Genomic DNA, 24083 nt, shown 5'->3' on the forward strand with positions numbered 1-24083 from the left:
GGAGGAGCCACATACATTCATAACATCAAAAGAAGAAAGAGTAGGGAGGGAAGGAGTACCCGAGACCGTACCAGCTTCAGCTGCCGAGCGAGCCCTGGTCCTTGGCGGAGAGGGTTGCCGAAGTCCAGGATCGACCGCAGGTGAGGTTGCCGCTGGGGACAGTCCCGAAGAGGTAGGTCGAGAAGTATTTAGAGATGCCGTTCTGGATGGTGCCGTGTAATCCTCAGAGATTCCTCAACTTTTTTGTTGAGTGGACAATCTTTGAAGAGGTGCCCAACTTTGTGACATCGCCTACAACGGAAAGGGACTCCTTCGTAATCAAGGATCTGTACCCTGATACATCTTCCCCACTGTAGGGTGATCTGTTCTTCAAGTCCATCACGGGTGTCTAAATGTACCAGAATTCGCGCTAGGGTTCGGTTCCTAGATTCGACAAATGTACGATCATGATCCAGGTAGGTACCCAGTGCATTTCCAATCCTTATGAAGACTTCTTCAGCCCAAAACTGCAGTGGGAGGCCCGAAAGGCGCACCCATATCGGTCTGGCTCCGATCTGTTCGTGTTCAGGATCAAAAAGGGGGCTCCATCTTTTGAGAAGGACCGGGGCCATCTCAATATGCCAGTATCTGGCCAGAACCAGATTCGTGTGACTTTCCTTTGAGAAATGAAGAGAGAACCATCCTCTGGGGAGGACATGTACTTCAGGAAGATCGAATAGTACACCACCCCATATTTCCTTCACCCATTGTGTGAGCCGTTTAGCCGAGTATGCCCTACCCGGGACATGCCCTACCAGTACAGTGTTAGCCATGACCATGAGGTCGCTCAGAGCCGTAGATTCGTCGAACCTGATAGTGATATCCTTAGACGTAGCCTTGATGCACTTGGATTTTTTCTTGCTGGTGCGAGGTGCCGACGGGTGGTCCACCAGGGGATTAGTGATACCCTCCAGAGGGGAGGGTTTTGAGGGCTTAACCTTAACGGCAGGTGTTTCAAAGCAGCCGGAAGGACGAGCTCCCGAAGATGATGGAAAAGCAGCAGAGGGTTCCGGCGGGATAGATGATGGCGCCGAAAAGAATGTGGAGGAGAGCGGATCGAATGAGGGCGAAGGGGGAGTGTGTGTAGACAGAAAATGAAGTGAGCCCGGTGAGAGTGGAGGTACCTCAAAATTTGGGGAATCGATAGGGTCCGAACCAGAAATAGGCTGAGAAGAGCAGTGGCTAGGCAGCGAGACGATAGGCGGGTGCTGTAGCAGATCCGGTGCAGCCGCTGAAGGAGAAGGTGCGGTCAGAGAGCTAGCAGCGAAGCTAGGGTTACCGAATATAACCCTGTCCAGAAAAGGTTCCTCCGAGAAGTCCACCGCCTCTAATTCCATGTTGTCGGCCATATCTGTCTCCTGAACGATATCCGAAAGCGACGGGTGGAGAATCCAACGGTGGAATCGATGCTAGTATGACCCTGTGCAATGACCACGACGGTGCTGCTGCAGACAATCCTGTTGAAACCCTAGCCGCGACGGTGATGCTGCAGACAATCCTGTTGAAACCCTAGCCGAGACCTTCCCGAGCGCGCGCCATCCCTCCTCCAAGTCTCTCTCTGTAGTCCCCATATTGTTATTATTGTGCCCTTACATTATTATTGTTATGTCGGCTCTCATATATATATATATATAGAGAGAGAGAGAGAGAGAGAGAGAGAGAGAGAGAGAGAGAGAGAGAGAGAGAGAGATTATCTTATTAAATCTAGAATTCTTCAGGTCTGAACAATATTGTATCTTACAATAATATTATACTATATTGACACTACACACACACACATATGTTTATGTTTATCTAAGCTCTTCGTTCAAGTACATAACAAGCTAAACTTCTATGTACTTGTATTGAACATGTAAATTTCAAACAAAATGTCTACATTCTACAAAAGCATTTTTGAAGAAACTTAGGCTTATGTTATTTTCTGTACTACAAAATTGTTCTATATATTTACTTTCTATGCTCTTCTAGAATTTTTTATATACAACCAATTGTACCAACATTTTAATTCTAGATGCTAAAATATACATCTATGCATATTTAAGTAATGCATTATTAACTATCACAATTCATAAGAGAATGTTCAAATAGAAAAAGTTAAGAAATCGAATTTAAATGTTTAAGCCTGGAAACTATTGCAATAATTCACTAGCTCCTCCTGACCTGTGATAATTTTAAACAGTATTCCCCTGAGCACTTTTGTCTATCAGTTATCAATTTTCCTCACTTTATCATTTCCTTGCCTTTGCACCAGATTAGCTTTGTGTGCATTTTTCTTTCTCAACAATATGATCAAAGTGGATTACCCTCTCTACCATGTTCCTCACCCAATAAGTGGTAGGTAGTTACTAGCTCATTTATGAGCTCCACTTCCCCACTTTCCAAGACATTTTCCTATTTTTTAGGGAAGTTAATGATCAATTATTCCCATGACCATTTATAATAATCATTTAGATTAAATTCCTAGGAGTTCATGAGTAATAATCAATAACAAAAAATTAACTTGCAAACATAACTCTTTCAGCCAGGTGTAACTGAATCATAGGTTTCATATATTTATTTTATTGACAACGTTATAAATACAAAATTTACAGTCATCTTTTATCAATTTATCATACTGATAATGTGTTTTCAAATAAGTATTCTAAGATAAGAACACAATCACACTTAACCATATATACAAATTCACAATAAAAATTTCATGTCATGGGTTATCACATCCTCCCCACTTGAATTTGACACCATCGCAATGTCTGCTCATAAAATATGGAATTCATTCCAGCTTGCTTAAACAGAGATGGATATGCTTCTTTAAAAGCATCCTCCAACTCCCAAGTTGCCTCTTTTGGGCTTAAATCCATCGAACTTTCACTTGAGCTATGTCTCTATTATGGAACATGACTACTCTCTGATTTAGAATACATAGTGGTTCTGCCACAAACTTACCATCTAGTTCCACCTGTACAACATTCCAATCAATTATATGAGTTGAGTCATCTACATATTTATTTTAAAAAGGTGTTTGAAATACATTATGAACTTTTATATTTGTTAGAAGAGCAAGCTGATAGACAACTGGTCTAATTCTGGCTAACACCTCAAAAGGTCCACAATATCTGTATGATATCTTGGAACAATTTCCAATTCTAAGTGTGATTTTTTTTGTTTCACTTTTAAATATACATGGTCAACAACATTGAATTCTTTTTGAACTCTTTTTAAGTCCATGTAACTTTTCTATCGATCTTGAGTTATTTTCAAATTTTGCTTGACCCGTTGAACCACTTCTTCCATATTTTTTTAACATATATGGTCCCAACATTACTAATCTTCGGGATGTACCCAAATTAGAGGTACTTTGCATCTTCTGCCATACAATACCTCAAAGTGGCTCATCTTCAAATAAGTATGATATCCATTATTATTGGCAAACTCAACTAAGTGGAGATAACCTTCCCACTTGGTTGGTCTGTCGATAACATACATTCTTAACATATCTTCTAAGATATGATAGGTTATTTCTATTTCACCATCAGTTTGAGGATGATACATTGTCCTAAAGTTTAACTTTGTTCCCATTCCTTCAAATAAATCCTCCTTGTAACCACCTCCTTCCATATTTACCCACTTTCACCGATTTTCCTGGGGTAAACATGAGCTAAGGGTCACTATGATAAGATTCAACCTCCTATATGACCTTAAGGAAATGGAGTCAACAACTTAAGACCTTACTAACTTTCCTAAAGTGTTATAGGATCTCCAGGAGCTACCTAACCATCCAAGTGTCCAACCTCTTAGCTAACTCTCCTTTTACTGAATTGGGCTCTCAGTCACTCCCTTGACAAGGCCTCTAAGTGATTGTAAGCCTCCAATCATTTCCATAGGCCTGCTTCCCAATGACTATGGAATTTTCCAGTCAATTTTGTGCTAATGAACTTGAATTCCGAGCCACTTTTTTTAGGGCAAGGACTTAGGCCTCTGACCAAAACTTAATGAAACTTCCAGAAATGATGAATAACATAGAAACGAAGCTTCTAAACCAAGAACTTGAACAAGGACTTGAACTGACCCCTCCCAACCAAGAGAAAGATTCTATCAAACACATGGTAAACATGCAACCTACAAGTCATGAATGCATATATGAACATAGGGATCTGAAACTTATATGAGGTTTAACAAGAAGGACCGATACCTTCTCATAGTAGTTGTCATAACACTAATTAGTTCATGCATTCATTAACTATACATTCACTAATTAAAATGTGATAATAACCATACTTAAGTCTGTCATATAACCATGCTTATAACCAACATATAACCATATATTTAAAAATGATAAAAAACTATTAAAGCCACATAATAACAAGTATATTTACCCATAAATACAACATGAATGTAGCTCTTATTAACCATATGAAAAATCCAACCAAGTCAAGGACTTCCATGTACCACCCGACAATAGATTGGGTTGAACCAAATATTTATTTCAGCGAATTACCCCCGTGCCATATTCCAAGAATGAATGTAGGATATCATGGGATAAACCAATCCATAAACAACCAAGGGAATCCAGAGGTTAAAACACCTCCACCCTCACCATATCGTGATCTCACCTAACCCGATCCCAAGATCACAAAACCAAACCAAGTTTGGATGCCTCTTAATTCCTTCACCATCCCTTGAGGAATTTTCCTATCTTCACCCACTTGTTGAGGGCATCCCAGAGAAAACCATCGCCACCCCCAACCCTTGGGATTTTCGTGAGACCACCTCACCCAGATCCAAAACCTTCCGACAATCCAAAGCTCAACCAAGAAATAATCCCATCACACCATGACTATCCGAAAATGGCGAGACAAGGCTAAAACCAATGTCGAAACCTGACAAAACCCATGCCATTGATAACAAAGAAACCAAATACACACATGCATGCCAAAAATAACTAGTAAATCATACATGCAACCTATTACCTGCAAGTATTCCCGCTAAAGCTACTTGATCCAACCTTCCCTTGCTTGATCCTTGCTTTCCTTGTCCTTCCTTTGCTTGCTTGCTTACCTTCTCCTCTTGGTGCTCTTACTCTCTGATATTGATTCCAAAACAAAACTAACAAGAAAATCCCCAAACTAATTCTTTAATGTCTTTTTATTATCGATGCCTTTAATCTCTTTATTTTCCTTCAATTTCCTCCTCACATGCAACCTGTGAGCTTTCACCTTCCTTTTCTCCTATTTTCCTTTGTTTTCATAAATAAAATACTAATAATGTCCTTTTTCCTTTTCAAAGCCTTTGCCATTGCCTTTGCAAATTTCTCCTTAGCCATATTACACAACAAGTGATGCGCACTAGGGTGTTTTTCCCAACATTCAACTTGGAATATGTGTTCCATGACCTTGGTCTTATTTTTCCTTTATTAACTTTATTACATGATTTTTAACTCGGGGTTATTACAGACCCCTCCCCCTTAGGGGAACACCATCCTTGATGTTCTATGACACCTACAACCAGTAAGACTGCTGAAAACCAAAACATATTTCCCATGGAGCTTTATAACACAACTCGTTGTAGTATTTACAATGACATCCTGCTGAAAACATGACAATCATAATATTTACTCGAGCTTTATAACACATATCAATATGGTATTTACAATAACAACCACATATACTTATGCACATTTTCTTCAACCAACAAATTACCATATTGTTCATGGAGCTTCATAAATCCATCTTGATACAATATTTACAATGATATACACATATGCACATTTTCTCAGTCAACAAATAAAATGATACGATGCTCGTATTAACAACAAGGGAATCCAAAGTCTCACACCTCCACCCTCAAATATAATACTAAGATTCACCTCCTTCCCAGGAAGTCCATAATCCACTACCAAAGTCAAACCTACATCCAATGTCCAGTGCTACGATACATGCACTACCTGTTCTCTTAGTGAACAATTACTGACTCATTTCTCCAGGGAGCACTCTCAATGTTCATATGATTCCATCTGGCAATGCTAATTAAAAAATAAATCCATCCCCCGACCTTCCCTTCTCTGCTACATAGCCCCTTGGGTAATCTGGTCACCCCTTTCTGTGCAGTCACTCACCTTCTAAGTTCCCTGACATCCCCTATCCAGGGCAATCCATCCCTTGGCAAGGTTTCCTCACATCGGAAGGTCCAAAAACCAAGGCATATCCTTGCCTCAAAACCAAGGTATATCCTTGCCTTAAAACTGTCATATCAGTGATAACATGCTCATGGAAATCAATGGACACAATTGGGTACCCGTGTCCCACAACGGCCCTGCTCCTAAATGCTTTACCAACATACTGCTATTTGTTCCCATTCCTTTTGTTTCCGCTGCTAATTTCTTGCAGTTAGTTTCAACCACCCAACTAGGCATTTTCCATGTTTTCCTATACCAAGCACATAATTTCCATTAGACTAAAAAGGAATTGAATAAATTCAAAACATACCTCATTGATGGCCCATTAATAAGGTACAACTACAATTATGTTTACTTCTTGTCACAAAAAGTCAATGTAGCTCTCTAATCAAATCATCATGTATAAACATATCACATCAAGTTAGCTCAAAATGAAATGTTATATTAAAATTAGTTAATTATAATTATTAGTTTAACAGGTAAAGGGAATGATCAAAGATCATGCCCATTCACCAAGAGGCACCAAAGTGGAATTTAGTCTAGGGCCTCTCACTCTGTAATTCATCATTCAATAATTAATAAAATATATGTATAAATACGGATTTATGAGTTTTCATGCTCCATTTGGTATCAGAGTCTATTTGTTCCTCGATGTGTGCAGGTGAGCAATTCGTTAGTATGTATCAATTCCATTTCATCCTATCTGCCACTACGGCTATGCTTGTGCTCGTTGACTGTGCTTGTGCCTCGACCGAGCTATACCCTCCACCAGTTATCACCACCACTGTGTCTGTCTCATTCCCCCTGCTTGCATTCTCCTGCACCGTCTATTTGCTGCCATGCTCCTCGACATCCCTGCCAGCTACGTGCCAAACCTTGCCATCATTTATGTTATTTCTTCCGCCTTCTGTCTCTACTACATTCTCTGCCCGTTCATCCCCCGACCACCTCTGCTGAACTAGTCCGATGTCCGTTCGTTGACCAACAGGCTCTTAAACGTCAAGTTTTTTTAATAATGGTGGACAAGATTTCATGAAGAGAATATATATATATATATATATATATATATATATAGAGAGAGAGAGAGAGAGAGAGAGAGAGAGAGAGAGAGAGAGAGAGAGAGATATACACATACACCGTACAATTTTTTTATATATAATTACAATCAAATAATTAATTAAATTAATTCGATTATATAATTAATTTGGTTATATATATATAAGAAGAGTCTTTTAGGAGAAAATTTTGCTAACGCGTTTCAGACCAACTAGTGTGGTTCATCATCAGGACCAGATGAAAATGCAGATCGTGGCACAAGCTTAAATAGAGGGCGACGTAGAGACCAAAAGATCATATAATGACTAGTTTATGAAAATTAATATTTTAATAATGATTATCAAGATCAAATAATATTCCTATAACGACTAGTTTAAGAATAATAATAATATTAATAAAGAAAGATCGAAAAACGTAAACATTAATAAGAAACAAGCAATCCAAGTCAACCAAATACACGGAACAAAGTAAAAAATAAATAAATAAATGGGAGTCAAGACCTGATTAATGAGTCAAGATCCCATAACAAAAATAATAATTAAAGGAGACTAAAATTAAAACAAAGTAATCAAAAGGGAGGGTAAAATTATTATTATTATTATTATTTTATTTTTTTATAACGACTATCTATCTATCTATCTATCTATATATATAACGGCTATATATATATATATATATATATATAGATATATATTAAGAAAGATCGAAAAACGTAAACATTAATAAGAAACAAACAATCCAGGTCAACCAAAGATAGGGAACATAGTATAAAAATAAATATATATATATATATATATATATATATATATATATATATATATATATATATATATATATATATATATATATAGGAATAAAGACCTAATTAATGAGTCAAGATCCTATAACAAAAATAATAATTAAATGAGGCTAAAATTAAAACAAAGAAATCAAAAGGGAGGGCAATTTTTTTATTTTTTTTAAAGGTGAGAAAACAAATCAAAAGAATATTAACATTAAATTCAAATACCTATACAGAAACAAAAAATTCATATATAGAAATGTCAAACCCTAAAAAACAGAATAATCCGTAAACATAAACAAACTAGGAGGACAGGATAGGGACCCAGCTTCTGCTAATATTCGAACCATCGTCTCTATTTAAATTATTAGGTCTTTTTTCGATTTCCAAGGCCTCCCCGAGTTTACGATGATGGAAATGACGAACCTTGGCAATGACATGGGCTTCCTTAATGCATATGTGATGCCTAGATTTTTCTGCATGTTCTGCCAAAGCAGAGGAACGGGTCCTGCCAAATCAGAGGAGCGGGTCCTGCTTTGATGTCAGTTGCATGCTCGCGAATCCTTTAATTAATCGAGCGACCAGTCTCACCAATGTAGGAAGTCCCACAAGGGCAAGGGATAACATAAACACCTTTCATGTTTTTGGGGTCCATAGGGTCTTTAATGAATCTTAGGGAGCTTCAGATGGTATTTAGAGGCCTAAAGGTTGAAGGAACCTTATTCTTCTTTAGGATCCTCACAATCTTGTCCGTAGTTCCTTGGATAAAAGGGATATGGATCACAGAAGCCTGAATTCAAAAAATATATCTAATTAGTTAAAAAAAATTATTATTTAAAAAAAAAATATTATTTAAAAAAATATTCAAAAAAATAATAAAAAATAGGGATCAAGTTAAGAAAAAGAGTTAAGCTAGATAAGTATACTCCACCTCAAACTTGCTCAATGGATTCTTCAATGTCGATGGCCAATTTCAATAAAAGACTAGTAGACCTTGAAACTAAGGTGACTAGAAAAGGCGATAAAATAGAGGAGCTCCAGAACACAACAAAGGGAATAAAGAGTCAGCTTGAGGAGAGTAAGAATGAATTTAAAAAGGATCAGGTAGATCTTTCAGTTAAGGTGGATCAAGCCATGGTGATGTTGGGTTGTATTTGTACCAACCTGAAGATTACACCTGATCCAAATTCGTCAAAATCATCAGACACACATGAGAAACCCAAGTCCCCAAAGACATCTTTCACACCTAATAAAGGAAATAATAACATGAATTTTGAAAATAGGCAGCTCTAGAATCCATACACCAATATATCATTTTCAAATCAATACCCCTTCTTTGCTCTGCCGATAGCAACACATCAACAAAGAGAAAAAATCGAGCTATCCAAATTCGATGGTAATGAAAAATGCAACGTTGCTTGCTCAATAAAGCAGAAGAATATTTCAAGATTTACGATATTAACAATGATGACGAAAAGATCAGGCATGCTTCCATGAAAATGGAAGGAAAAGCATATAATTGGTATATGTGGTGGAAGAAGACGACACTTTCTATTAGTTGGAGGAAATTTAAGGATGCGTTCTTTGAAATATTCCAAGGTGTCATGGAAGAAGAGTTCTTCTCAACACTCAGCAGATTGCGACAAAAAGGAGATGTGGATGAATACACTCGAGAATGGGAGACTTTAGAAACAAGAGTACCTGGATTATCAGAAAATCATCTTATTCAATTGTACACCTCGGAACTTAAACCCCATCTACAAGTAGAACTTGAGCTTCATGACATTATGTTGATAGAAGTAGCAAGACAAAAAGAAAAAGTTGCTGAAAAGAAATTTGAAAAGATGTTGTGGTCAAAGTATGAAAGAGTATATTCAAGACGAAGATTTCTCCAGTTGGTGAACATGAATAACACAAAATATGTTCCACCACATCTTCGTGAAGGAGAAAAAATGACGCAGAAATGCAAAAGATGAAAGAGGGCAAATGCAAACATTGTGGCGAAAAATGGGACCTTAAACATAGGTGTGTCAAAGGAAAAGAGACCAAAAACCTATATAAATGTGAAGCGACTGATGATTCAGACAGTGATGAATCAGACGTAGAATAAATCGAAGATTCCCCAAAATTCTCTTTAGAACTAGGTGGTGAGAGCATTCCGAAAGTATCATTATCGACCATGACAGGTATATCACAACCCCATACATTAAAATTAAAAGGACATATCAAGAAGAACAATGTAATGTTTCTCATGATACTGGTAGCACCCAAAATTTTTTGGACTCAACCATGGCGAAGAGACTAACATTTTCACATTTCCCATGCCCAACATGAAGGTTATGGTAGCTGATGGTAAGAAAATTGAAAAAGTAGGGAAATGCCATAAATTCAAATTACAGATTCAAGAATTTAATTTAGAATCTCTTTTCTACACGGTACCATTAGGAGGAGTGGATGTGGTCTTAGGTATCCAATGGTTACAAACCCTCGATACTTACTCTGCCAACCATCAAAAGTAGTTTATAAAATTTAAATGGGAAGGGAAGAAATACAAATTATATGGGTTCCAACCACCTGAGAATCAAATCGTATCATCATCCCAAATGATGAAAATGATTCGAAAAGGAGCACCAGCCTATGTAGTACAATGTCACCAATTAGAAATGTTAACTTCAAAATTGATCAGCGAGGAAGCACCAGAAGTACAAGAGCTAATTTAGAAGCACGAAAAAGTATTCCAAGACCTACCCATGAAAATGCCTCCTAATAGAGAAATCGAGCATACAATAGAAGTCAAAGCAGGATCAAACCCCGTCAACATCAAACCGTATCAATATCCACATCATCAAAAAACAGAAATTGAGAGATTAATCCAAGATCTTTTAAATTGTGGCACTATCTCAAAAAGTAAAAGTTTGTATATTGTTTCAGTTGTATTGGTGTGGAGGAAAGATGGATCATTTAGGTTATGCATCGATTATCAAGGACTAAACAAAATAACAATTAAAAACAAGTTCCCAATTCCCTTCATCGATGAAATGCTGGATGAACTACATGGTGCTAAATATTTCTCAAAATTGGACTTAAGGTCAGGGTATTATCAAATAAGAATAAGGTTGGAAGACATACCAAAAATTGTGTTCTGAACACATGAAGGTTACTACGAATTTAAAGTAATGCCTTTTGGGTTAACCAATGCATCAACAACATTCCAAGCTACTATGAACAAGTTATTCCATCCATATCTAAGGAAGTTCGTGTTAGTGTTCTTTGATGACATTTTATTTTTAAATAATGAATCCATACAGGTGAGGATAGTTTTAGAAGAGGAGGAATGACCTATTATAGAGTTTTGTGAACCCAACATTTTGGACTACCAAGTGAGTCCATCATCAGGGGATGCATCAATAGATATTCTCAGATATTAATGATTTATCCATGAGCTCTATTTAGGGTAGGTATATATATATGTTTTTAAAGAAAAGTTATATGAAATTTGGTCGACCTGTTAGTTTTTCATTTATTTAAATATTTATTATGATTATTTATTTATTTAATTTGTTAATTTATTAATTTGTTAACTTATTAATTAATATATTAATTTGTTTAATTAATTAGTTTATTAATCAGTTAAAGGGATAAATTAATTTTATTATTTATTGAATTATTTATTATGTTTTCGAAGATTCTTCGGCGAAAATCACATAGAGAAACTTTGGTCGACGCATTTCAAACCAACCAGTGTGGTTCATCGTCACGACAAGTTGAATGAGCAGATCTCGCTATGCACTTTAAATAGATAGGGCAGAATATCCAATGACTCAAATTTCTTGATATTAAACAAATTAATTAAAAATTAATTTTACATAAACTTAATAAACATAATAATTAAATCAATAAATAATACAACTAATTAATTAATTTATCCCTTCAACTTATTAATTAATTAATTAATCAAATTAATAAATTAATAAATGAATAAACATTAATCAAATAAATTAATTAATTATTTAAATAATTAATTTTGTATAAAATTAGTAAACATAATAACTAATTCAATAAATAATAAAATTAATTTATCCCTTCAACTGATTAATAAACTAATTAATTAAACAAATTAATATATTAATTAATAAATTAACAAATTAATAAATTAATTTTTAAAAAATAAAATAAATAAATAATAATAATAAATATTTAAATAAATGAAAAGCTAACAGGTCGACCAAATTTCATATAACTTTTCTTTAAAAACCTATATATATATATATACACACACACACACACACCCTAAATAGAGCTCATGGATAAAGCATTAATATCTGAGAATATCTATTGACGCATCCCCTGATGATGGACTCACTTGGTAGTCCGAAACGTTGGGTTCACAAAACTCTATGACAGGTCATTCCTCCTCTTCTAAAACTATCCTCACCTGTATGGATTCATTATTTAACAATAAAATGTCATCAAACAACACTAACACAGACTTCCTTAGATATGGATGGAATAACTTGTTCATAGTAGCTTGGAATGTTGTTGATGCATTGGTTAACCCAAAAGGCGTTACTTTTAATTTGTAGTAGCCTTCATGTGTTCGGAACACAGTGTTTGGTATGTCTTACAACCTTATTCTTATTTGATAATACCCTGACCTTAAGTCCAATTTTGAGAAATATTTAGCACCATGTAGTTCATCCATCATTTCATCGATGAAGGGAATTGGGAACTTGTTTTTAATTGTTATTTTGATTGATTAATTGATTCATTAATTTATTATTTTTTTTAAATTAATTAATTAATTAATTTATCAATTAACAATTAATTAATTAAATAAAATAATTAATCAAATAAAATAAATTTATCAAATAAAATACATAAAATTAAATCAATAGACATATTAATAAATAATAAACAATAAAATTAATTAATTAATTAATCTATTCTTTTAATCAATTAATCAAACAAATTAGTTAATTAATCAAACAAATTAATGAATCAATTAAACAAATTAATTAAAAAAATTAATTTTACATAAACTTAATAAACATAATAATTAAATCAATAAATAATACACTAATTAATTAATTTATCCCTTTAACTTATTAATTAATTAATTAAATTAATAAATTAATAAATGAATAAACATTAATCAAATAAATTAATTAATTTTGTATAAAATTAGTAAACATAATAACTAATTCAATAAATAATAAAATTAATTTATCCCTTTAACCGATTAATAAACTAATTAATTAAACAAATTAATAAATTAATTTAAAATAATAATAATAATAATAAATATTTAAATAAATGAAAAACTAACAAGCTGACCAAATTTCATATAACCTTTCTTTAAAAAATTTCATATAACCTTTCTTTAAAAATATATATATATATATATATATATATATATATATATATATATATATATATATATATATATATATATATATTTATATATATATATATATATATATATATATATATATAGAGAGAGAGAGAGAGAGAGAGAGAGAGCTCATGGATAAATCATTAATGTCTGAGAATATCTATTGACACATCCCCTGATGATGGACTCACTTGGTAGTCCGAAACGTTGGGTTCACAAAACTCTATAACAGGTCATTCCTCCTCTTCTAAGACATTTCATTTTAGAGTAAAACTTGGAAGGAGCACTTACATTTGGAGAAAGTTCTTACAGTATTGGAAGAGCATCGGTTCTATGCCAAGAAGTCCAAATGCACCTTTGGTAAGGAAGAAGTAGAATATCTCGGACACATAATATCCCATGAAGGAGTAAAAGTGGATCCTAATAAAATCAAGGCTATAAGGGAATGAACCAAACCAGTTAATACATCCAAGCTAAGAGGGTTCTTAGGATTGACCAGATATTATCGAAGATTTATTAAAAACTATGCACATATAACCACACCCCAAACAAACCTTTTAAAGAAGAACTCATTTCAATGGAATGAGGAAGCAGGAAACTTTTTGAAGAATTGAAGGAAGTTATGTCTAATGCCCCATATTGGCAACTCCATATTTCTCTAAATGATTTATCATTGAGTGTGATGCTTCAGGTTTTGGTATAGGAGCAATGTTAATGAAAGATGGGCATCCAATATCTTTTGAGAGAAGGAAACTCAATAAATGAGAACACCTTAAATCTAAATATAAAAAATAAATGCTTGCAATCATGCACGCACTAGCCAAGTGGAGGCATATATTTTGGGAATTAATTTTACCATACGAACAAACCATAACAATCTCGAGTAACTCCTCCAAGAAAAAACACTTTCCGAAGAACAACAAAAGTGGATTGAAAAAATTCCTGCCTTTGGCATGGAGATATTACACAAAAGGGGAAAGGACAATATAGTGGTAGATGCCCTGTCCTAGGAAAGACAAATAACTAACACTACTTGCAGTTTCAGTTATTGTTCTTGAATGGCTTAATGAGATTTGAAGTGAATATGAAAAGGATCCAGAAACAACGCTATAATCAATAACCTTCTGCACAACTCAAAATGGGAATGGAAGAACGACATTCTATGGTATAAGGGAAAAATCTATCTGAATTCAAACTCTAAGTTTAAAAACAAGATCCTCAAGGAGTCACATGATTTACTGTCAACTAGACATGTAGGATTCTTTAAAACATACTATAATGTACACTAGTCATTCTTTTGGAAGGGGATGAATCACGATATTCAAAAATATGTAGTAGAATGTGATAAATTTCAAAGGAATAAAAGTGAAATTATTATGACACCCAGACTAATTCATCCCTTAAACATTCCTAAATCGAAATGGGAAGAAATATCAATGGAATTTATTGAAGGTTTACTTGTATCTGATGTTAAGGATAGGATTCTTGTAGTAGTAAAAAAACTCACCAAGTATGCTCACTTTATTGCAATGAAGAAATTAGACTCAGCAAAACAAATCGCTGATATATTTTGCAAAAATATTTACAAATTACACAGATTTCCAAAGGTCATTGTGAGCGATAGAGATGTCAAATTTAAGGGTAATTTTTGGAAGGAATTATTCAATCATATAGGAACCTACCTCAACATGAGTTTTGCTTATCATCCTCAAACAGATGGCCAAATAGGGGTTGTCAATAAATGTTTGGAAGCTTACCTACGTTGTTACGCCATAGACAAACAAAATAAGTGGGTTTAATGGTTACATCTCGTTGAATGGTGGTACAATTCCACTTACCACACGTCAACGAAAATGATTCCTTTTCAAGCTCTGTATGGTTACAAACCTTCGAAAAGGAAGGACTTTGCTAACTTCGAGACGAAGCTGCCAATTGTTAAAAACCAGTTAGAAGAAACCCCAAAAGTAGTCAAAACTCTAAAAGAAAGTCTAAATAATACAAGGAATCGTATGAAGCAACAAGCTGAACGAAACAAAACTAAGAGAGAATTTGAAGTTGGAGAAAGGTTATTTGTCAAGCTCCAACCATACAAACAACTGTCCTTAAAAAAAAAAGGAAAAACTAAATTGGCACCAAAGTTATATGGACCATACTATATCAACAAAAATATCATCCAGGTTGCATATAGTTTAAGCCTTCCGAATAAAAGTCGTGTCTGCAACGTCTTCCATGTATCCTGCCTTAAAAGGGCACTTGGTGACCATCAATCAACACAAACAATGCTTCCATCTTTAGATGATGAAGGAGGGTCATTTTAGAGCCAGAAGGTATGATATCTGTCAGGGAAAAGAAGCTTTGATCTCATGTAATTAAGGAATATCTGATCAAGTGGAAGGACTTACTAGAAGAAGAAGCTTCTTGGGAGACTGAAGCATTTCATCAAAAACATCCGTCGTTACGTATGCTTTGAGGACAAAGCATTTTTTTGGAGGAAGCCAATGTTATATAAAAATTAGTTAGTTGTAATTATTAGTTTAATATGCAAAGAGCATGATTAAAGATCATGCCCATTCACCAAGAGGCACCAAGGTTGTATCTAAGCCAGGGCCTCTCACTTTGTAATTCATCATTCAATAATTAATAAAATATATGTACAAATATGGATTTCTGAGTTTTCATGCTCCAATGCAATCATCATAATCAAAATCATATATCACATGTAACCATCATAAACTAGAGTCATAAATCACATGCATTATTAAAAACTGAAATAAAATACTAATACTTATCTTTCAATGATTCTTTGCTTCTTCCTTTATTATTTATCATTTCCGTACACGCATTGAATCAATTGCCAAACCTCACAAGCACCAAGTGCCTTTTCTTTAAGCAACAAGGGAATCTAGAGACTAAACTGCCTCCTCCCTCAATATCGACAACAAGGGTAGCCCGAGACTAAACCACCTCAATCCTCAATATCAACAACAAGGGAATCCAAAGACTAAACCACATCAATCCTCAATAGAAACAAGGGTATCCCTAGACTAAATTGCCTCAACCATCAATATCAACAACAAGGGCATCTAGAGACTAAAACATCTCAACCCTCAATATCAACAAGGGTATCCTGAGACTAAAATGCCTCAACCCTCAAGAGAAACAAGGCTATCCCGAGACTAAACTACCTCAACCCTCAGTAGCAACAAGGGCCAGACAATACCATACCGTTATGTCCTATCACACTATACAATACATACACATACACAGTGTACCACAACACATACACCTACACCTAGTGTACAATACAACACATAAAATTACACCCGATTTACAACACGACACATACACCTGGTGTACAACACGACACATACACCTACACCTGGTGTACAACACAACACATACACCTACACCTGGTGTACAACACAACGCCTACACCTACACCTAGTGTACAACGTAATCCATACACCCACACCTGATGTACAACAAAACACATACACCTACACCCGGTGTACAACAAAATACATACATACACATCATACAATACCATGAACACACATGCCGTGATACAACGACTACATAATACATGTAACACTGTACCAAATATATACAACACAACCTGTACGACGTGTACACAATACCACATGTACACAGTGCCACCCGCACAATGTGTACACAACATCACATGTACACGACACCACCTGCATAATGTGTACATAACACCACCTACCCCATGTGTACACAACACCTCCTGCATAGCATGTACACAAAACCACATGTACAACATGTACACAACACCACATGCACACAAAATCTCATGTAAAACATGTACATAACACCACATGTACATGTACTCAAAACCGTATATACATAACACCATATGCACAACATGTACACCACACCACATGTACACAACAACACATAAACAATCATGATCTCTGACGACCCTGTCAGACAACGACATACATACATACATGTATACATATATAGACATCAACATAATCATGATCACACCACAATTACTAGATATCATAAGGTAAAGGTTAAGAGAAATCCCTTTATTCATGCATAGCATGGATAATATTGAGAAAAACCATTCCTCAACATATCCAAGGCATTTGATGACTCAAATCCATTTACTTTACCCTTCATGATACATTTCCCATGGTTGTCCTGTCACCATCCATTTATCGCAATGGACCCAACAAATCCATCTAACTATCATATTCTTACCTTCAGTAACCATTTACTCATGCATTGGGCTCCATCAAGGTCTTACATTAACTATAGGGTTTCATTCAGCTCTCCCTGAGCTCCATTAAATTTCCTCTTTCCCAAACCAATTCCCCAAACCCTCAAAACATAAAGGGCAAGAAACAAAAGCAACCAAGCTAAAACCCATGAAAAACCAATAGAAATATGACACCATAGGAAAAGTAGCATGGCCATGCACCATACCTATACAAAAATGAAAATCAAGCACAAAAAAATCACAAAATATCGAAAGAACAAAACTAGCAAGAGGCACCATGACTCAATCCCCATGGGTTCCCAATGTTTCCAAGAAAATATCAACGTGAGCCTTCTTCAAGATTTCAACAGTCTCTTTTTCCATGCAATTCCCTGGATGATAATGCCATAAACACATAAATGTTAGTACATAAATAAACATACAATATACTAGTTACATTACCTTGTTGTGCTAAGCACATTGCCTTGTAACTGAACACATACATATATCGTCTCTCAAGGGACTCCAATTCCTTAACGAATCCAGATATACTTGGAAGCCAAGTGTTATACCTGTCAAATACATGTTTATGAATATAGCAAATATCCACATATTGTAAGATATAATCAAGGTTAAGAAGACTTCTTGTATTCATGCAAAGTACTTATTCATTTGGAATTGTGGTTTCCAAACATAGCCAAATGAATTCTCACCCAATTCCTTTCTTTTACCTTTTACCTTACTACAATTGAGTCTTACTATGTACTGTCACATCACCCAACTATTAGTTATATACACAAATCAATTGTTACCTTGTCATGCTAATACCAAGCATGTTTCCCTGCAACTATTCACACATGTCAGTCACATGTTTCAAAGATCAATACATCATGTCTATTAATTGAAGTCAACTTTTACCAAGACTAACAACCATGTCATAATCAACAGTCAAATCACAGTCATTAATCATAATACTACCACTAGCACCTACTTGTACTCAAGTGCATATCAACTATCTCGACACATATTGAGTTGGTACAACCATCTTAAAACAAAATCAATCTTCATGAAATCTTATAGACACATACTCATATCATGCAATTAATCAAACATTCAAACAACCTATAAACATACCATGTTAAATAAACCAAATAGATGACATAATCAAACTCATACCTCAATGTATCTCAGGGGAGGCTATCACATCTGCACAAGTCAGTCTAGATTAGTATGACACAATATCACAAGTATATCGACTCATACCTGAATATCATAACCATAACCATCTACACAGACCAATCCAAATTAGCATGATACATTATAACATAAATATCTTAAGTGCAATGACCATAATCATCATGTGTATGACTGTAATGCATACAACAACAAGTTACTACCATTCATGACTATCTGACACATGTGCATATGACCACACTGATTAACTAGCATCTATCATGTATATATAACCATAACAACAAAGAATGACATGAATTTACATAACCATAATGCCTATAACAACCATTAACCAAAATACCTGCATGCCAACATAAAAACATGTATGACAATATGCTCTTACCCCAAGGTCCAGTGTTGCAACCTCATTCTGATGATCTGCATCTCTTTCTCTATCTCAGAAAAAATGGCAGCCTCATAACATACAAATAGCATCATAAACTACATAATGACCACCAAGATGCATGTATGACCTATCATGCGCATAACCATATACATGAAAATGAATGCATAACCACATGCATCTATCCCATCCAGTCCAAGTGTTGAACCATGCTCTAATACCACCCTGTAATCGCCTCCTCCCACATTTACCCACTTTCACTAGTTTTCCAGGGGGTAAACATGAGTTGAGGGTCACTATGATAAGACTCAACCTCCTATATGACCTTAAGAAAATGGAGTCGACAACTTAAGATCTTACTGACTTCCCTTAGGTGTTAGAGGACATCCAAGAGCTACCCAACCCCTCCAAGTGTCCAACTCCTGAGCTAACTCTCTTTTTAATAATCTGGGCTTTGAGTCACTCCCTTAACAAGGCCTCCAAGTGATTTTAAACCTCTAGTCTCTCCCATAGGCCTGCTTCCCAATGACTATGGAATTTTCCAATTAGTTATGTGCCAGTGACCCCGAATTTTGAGCCACTTTTTTAGCACAAGGACTCAAGCCTCTACCCATAACTCAATGAAAATTCCAGAAATGATGAATAACATAGAAACAAAGATTCTAAACCAAGAAATTGAATAAGGACTTGACTTTAACCCTCCCAACCAGGATAGGGATTTTGTCAAACACTTGGTAAACATGCAACCTACAGGTCATGAATGCATATTTGAACATAGGGATCTGAAACTTATCTGAGGTTTAACAAGAAGGACAAATGCCTTCTCACAATAGCTGTCATAACACCAATTAGGTCATGCATTCATTAACCATACATTCATTAATTAAAATGTTATAAGAGCCATACTTAAGCATGTCATATAACCATGCTTATAACTAACATATAACCAGATAATTAACAATGATAGAATGACCATTAAAGCCTAATAACAAGTAAATTTACACATAAAGACAAGATTAAGTTATCTCTTATTAACCATATGAAGAATCCAACCAAGTCAGGAACTTCCACGTACCGCCCGACCAGACATTGGGTGAACCAAATATTTCTTTCAACCAATCACCCCCATGCCATTTTTTAAGCATGAATGTGGGATCTCATAGGGTAAACCAATCCATAAACAACCAATGGAATCCATAGGTTAAGCCACCTCCACCCTCACCATACCGTGATCTCACCTAAACCGGTCCCGAGATCACAAAATCAAACCGAGATTGGATGCCTTAGAATTCCTTCACCATCCCTAGAGGAAATTTCCTGTCTCCACCCACCTGTTGAGGGCTTCCCGAAGAAACCCATCTCCACCCCCAACCCTTGGGATTTTCCTAAGACCACCTCACCCGTATCCAAAACCTTCCAATAATCCAAAGAACAACCAAGAAAGAATCCCATCACACCATGGTTATCCGGAAATGGAAAGACAAGGCTAAAGCCACTGTCGAAACTTGGTAAAACCCATGCTAATGACAACAAAGAAGCCAAATACACACATGTTATACCATGCATGCCAAAACCAGTTAGGAAATCATACATGCAACCTGTTACCTGCAAGTATTCCTGTTGAATGGATCTGATCCAACCTTTCCTTGCTTGATACTTGCTTTCCTTGTCCTTCATTTGTTTGCTTGCTTTCCTTCTCCTCTCTAAGACTGATTCAAAAAAAAAAAATTGACAAGAAAAACCCCGAGCTGATGCTCTAATGTCTTTTTATTATTGATGCCTCTAATTTCTTCGTTTTCCTTAGTTTTCCTTCAATTTCCCCCTCTCATGCAACCTGTGACTTTTCACCTTCCTTTTCTCCTAATTTCCTTTATTTTCATAAATAAAATACCAACAATGCCTTTTTTCCTTTTCAAATCCTTTGTCATTGTCTTTTCCAATTTCCCCTTAGCCATAATACACAACAAGTGATTCCCACTAGGATGGTTTTTCCAACATTCAGCTTGGAATATGTGTCTCATGACCTTGGTCTTATTTTGCCTTTATTAACTTTATTACATGAATTTTTGACCTGGGGCTGTTACACTTCCAAAATTTAGATGTGAACTTGTCATCATAGTCTAAAATCATAGTTTTAGGCATACCATGGAGTCTGAATATCTCCTTCATAAATATTTGGCTATGTTAATGACCTTGAAGGTATATTTAACAAGAATATAGTGTGCTATCTTACTAAGTTTATGTACCACTACCATACTAGAATCATGTTGCCTCCTAGTTTTTGGTAAATATGCGATGATGCCCATTGATATTATCTCCCATTTTCACTTTGGAATGGGTAAGGGTTGTAACAACCCAACTGGATGTTGATGGGAAGCCTTCATGTTAAATTGGCAACTAGGGCCAAACTCCATGTGGGTCGGCTTATTTATCGGCAAATATCCAGGCTGCCAAACTTCATGTTAAATTGGCAGCCTGGATTGATGTGTTCTCCATGGCGATTGTAGCAGGATTGATGTGTTCTCCTGTGAGGACAGGATTGATTAAGTTCTCCTATCGAGGCATCCTACCCATGCAGTCTGGGACTCATGGGAAGTACCTCTCATCTGATCAATGAGCAGGGAAATGAAGTTAGGGACCATAGTAGTACCGATGGACGCATCGTTGTATCTACCGTACTCCCTACACTAGGATGTCCTCCATTGATATGGGATCAATAGTACTGGTCTGGGACCAGTGGTAGGAGTTGTACATACTATGACACTGACTTTGGGTCGGCTGAGACTGGTCTGGGACCAGTGGTACATACTCCGAGACTGACTTCGTTTCAGTGCAGTATTGGTCTGGGACCAGTGAGAGTCGTACATACTATGACACTGACTTCGGGTCGGTTGAGACTGGTCTGGGACTAGTGGTACGCACTCTGAGACTAACTTCTGGTTAGTGGAGAATGATATGACTCATTCTCGATCAATTCTTCTTCTTCATAGTTCAGCAGAGTTGAGCAGAGCAGAGCTAGTAGAGCCAGCAGAGCTGAGCAGAGCAGAGCTAGCAGAGCCAGCAGAGCTGAGCAGAGCAGAGCTACCAGAGCCAGCAGAGCTGAGCAGAGCAGAGCTACCAGAGCCAGCAGAGCTGAGCAGAGCAGAGCTACCAGAGCCAGCAGCGCTGAGCAGAGTTGAGCAGAGAAGAGCTAGCAGAGCCAGTAGAGCAGAGCAAAGCCAGCAGAGTTGAGCAGAGTAGAGCAGAGCCAACAGAGTTGAGCAGAGTTGGGAAGAACAGTGCAGGGAACTGATGGCAGAGATAGTACAGTCGGACTTATGGATCAATGGATGGAGTTTTCCCTAGTTGAGAGGGAGTGTTAAATTGGCAACTAGGGCCAAACTCCATGTGGGTCGGCTTATTTATCGTAGCTGATATTTTTATTGGATCCGTCTCGTCGAGAGATGTAGGATTGATCCAAAGATCATCCGATTCTGATAAGTATTTATGGAGATATGAATTTATTTTGTTTATGTAATTATTATCAAGCCGACCAACTATTATGTAGGCTCTAGAAGCCCAACCGACGTGTCTATTCATCATCCACCTTTAGTATATATAAGAGAGGATTTGGAGTCATTAGCACAACGCATACTTCAAGTGATCTCCTCTCCACGTCTTGGGTTTTTGGAAGGAGAATCACAAAAGGAGTACGCTGGTCCATAAGCTGTTTATGAAAACATCTGTTCATCATATACGCTGTTCACATTGGATACGCTGTGGATGCTATACGCTGGTTTCATAGGATCACGCTGTGCATGTTGATTATACGCAGCCCTAGCAATATACACAGATATTCATACGATGGCATGGGTGGAACGCAGTTCATACAATGCACAGCGCCTATACGATGAGGACTTGTACGCTGGAAACCCTACACGCAGTCATGAACTTATACGCTGTTCTAAGCAGCCCTAAACGCAGTCAATGAATGCCTTTATATCGTTGTACTTAGAGGATCATATACGCTGTTCATAAAGGATTATATACGCTAATGTCAAAGCGCAGTTCATAGAGTATCTTACACGCAAATAATGGTGACACGCAGCCATACGCTGGGAATGCAATATATATATGCTTCACGCTGTAGAAATATTATGGATCTCAATATATATATATATATATATATATATATATATATATATATATATATATACGCTGTTCTTAAGGAACTTACATGCTGTAACATAAATGATGGACGCAGTCAACCGCAGTCATAATCCCACAGTCCTGAGGTGTAGCTGCAGTCATGTCTATGTTGTGCAATCATGAATACGTTGGGCAGTCATGTATATATGCTGCATTCATGTATATACGCTGGGCAGTCATCATGTACAGTCAATAGATTTGTTGTAGGCAGGCTATGATACAACGCTGCAATATATTTATATATGTAGGCAAACAATGAAGAGATATATATATGCGATGGCAACATATATATATATTCGTAGTCAATTTATATGCACGCACAATACGCAGATATTTGTGGGCAGTAGGGAACCATAACTGCACGCATGTTACCTTGATACTCTGTCTACATAACTACAGTCAAGATCTGGTGAGTTCAGGTTCTTGATGTCAAGGTGCAGGTTCAATATGTCTCAGTTAAACATCACTTCGGATCTACCTTCTAAACAGCCTAATCACATGGATATAAATGTATATGGCAATGATAGAACTATGATGGTCATGTGATCCTTCGTATGGAAATAATAAGGATGAACAGTCTCAAATCATTATGAACATAGTCATATTTTTGATAAATGAAAATGCTGGTCATTGAGTTGTAATATAAGCGCT

Source organism: Pinus tabuliformis, chromosome Q (genome assembly GCF_031772625.1).
Source record: "Pinus tabuliformis cultivar Carrire ecotype Pingquan chromosome Q, CPIR1, whole genome shotgun sequence".
Lineage (NCBI taxonomy): Eukaryota > Viridiplantae > Streptophyta > Pinopsida > Pinales > Pinaceae > Pinus > Pinus tabuliformis.